Raw genomic sequence first — 2,055 nt, 5'->3', positions numbered from 1 at the left:
TATATATATATATATATCACTGAAATATAACTTTCGTGAAAAAGAAAACAGTACCAGATACTCTTTGAAAGGAGTACTCTGTAATACTTGTTCTGCTCCGAGTTACAGACAAAACTTTGTCGGTCTGAGCTTGAGAAAAGCAGTAAACAGTAAAACTTGCAGCCTTCGACGCTATTGTACACCAATTGGGATATGAAATAAAACAGAATGAAAAATCATAAACAATCTCAGCTAACTGTACAATTTGCTTGGCTGCCGCATGTATCGTTCATGGCAGACTGTGCTTTGGATTCTTTCAACCCTAATCCAATACCCACTTTTAATAGAAATGTGACGTAAGCTCTAGAAAGGAGGAACGAGAAAAAGTCTCAATGCTATATGGATTATTGACATCCATAATCGTTGTTATTTGTTTATTTATTTATTTCGTAATTTTTGTCCTGAGAGAAGTCTGTAATTTCCAAAGAATATTTCTCAGAATTTCCATACGTATCCAAAATCATACGAGAGAAACGCGTGAACGAAAAGGAAATAAAGAGATGTCTCCCTGAAGCAATATCTGCATATGATTTAATATGCGTGCTCAGCGGAGGATATATCTACAGACATATACACACATATATACACACGTGCACACAGTATTATACATACCTTTGATTTCAACACATTGTCACCATGAAGACATCAACAGTCGATAGCTATCCTCATACAACGTGTTCATCGACCCTAGTGTTTAAATGGTACTAATTTTATCGACCCCGAAAGGATGAAAAGCAAAGTCAACCTTGGCAGAATTTGGACTCAAAATGTAAGGTCGGACAAAATACCGCTACGTATTTTAATATAGTGATGATATTAATCAGGTGCGAACTCTTCAAAACCACGTCCTAAACTGAATTTATGCAGACAAGGAAATGATTTTCTTAAGATCCGCTTCTACCTCATTTGAATTTGTATGTAAAGGAGGCGAGTCTTTGGCTGCTTAACCAAATCTGATATATTCACTCCGCTCTCTGCTATTGAGATGCTGTGCGAATGTTGGCGAATTCATTATGCTAATTGACTTTTAAGCGATAACCAGAAAAGTACCCGAAGAGAAGGAACCTGAATATTTATGTAGCCCCTTAAATTTACATGCTATGCGTTTTCTAAGTCGTTTAAAATATCTATTTCACTCCTTTCATTCAAAACCTGACTTTGCTCTTCAGGTGGGAAAATACTGCCGTCGACGATTACTAACCCTACATTCAAGCGAGACCTATGAAGGAAAAGTGCTTCCGCGCCTGGGACTGTACAGCTACAACATATACAGTAGTAGCAGTGTAGTTCCAATGCAAGACTGTCCCATTCATTTCAGTCACTCTACAGATGTGCCTACACCTCAATCTGATTCTATTACAATGGCCCCTGCTCCGCGTATTCCGTTGATTTTTGCGTCATTACCCATTCAGGGTCACTACCTGCAATACTCAACTTTCAGCTACTCAAGGTGAACATCAGATATGCTCATCACACACCTATGTCTTGAAGACCCCTACAAACCTTGACTGCAGCTACTTCAAGATGAAACCGTTAAGAAATGTCAGTTTTTCCAAGTGGCTACAAAAAGTACCAGCAAAATTCGATCGATGCTTTAGAAGATGCCTAATCGCAGAATCGCCACGTTTTGAAATTCCAACATCAGAATCATCACAATGGTATAAATAGTTTACGTTTGTGTTAAGTTGAAGAGAATCTAACAATCTGTTTTAATTCTTGCAGCAATAATGGAATGTAGAAAAGACACCAAACCAATTTCTCAAAAGAAAAAAAAAAACAAAAAAAAGAAGAGATTTTCTGTCTGGTTTAAGAATTCGCGTGGAATCTTGGGAGATCATAGTGATTGTTAAATGCGATAATTCAAAAGTTTGAAACCACACTGAACTCGAGGCAGTTTTTCGAAGAATCTTTAGAACTTTCAAAAGATTCCTTAGTAACGTGGCAATGGTAAAGATTAAAGAATAATGCTCGAAGTCATGATATTGGCCGAGTATAAATTAATGATGATATTGATAC

General features: G+C 37.1%; 1 long non-coding RNA gene across 1 annotated transcript in view; it reads left to right on the top strand.

Moving 5' to 3' along the window:
- LOC128248656 (uncharacterized) overlaps positions 1-1,715 on the top strand; it is a 67,346-nt gene extending 65,631 nt beyond the window's left edge. The window contains exon 3 of the long non-coding RNA XR_008264813.1: positions 1,209-1,715. This is a non-coding gene — a long non-coding RNA (uncharacterized LOC128248656). The remainder of the gene's footprint in view (positions 1-1,208) is intronic.
- The last annotated feature ends 340 nt before the right edge of the window (positions 1,716-2,055 follow it).

Source organism: Octopus bimaculoides, chromosome 9 (assembly GCF_001194135.2).
Source record: "Octopus bimaculoides isolate UCB-OBI-ISO-001 chromosome 9, ASM119413v2, whole genome shotgun sequence".
NCBI lineage: Eukaryota > Metazoa > Mollusca > Cephalopoda > Octopoda > Octopodidae > Octopus > Octopus bimaculoides.
This window is presented reverse-complemented; position numbering and strand designations above follow the sequence as displayed.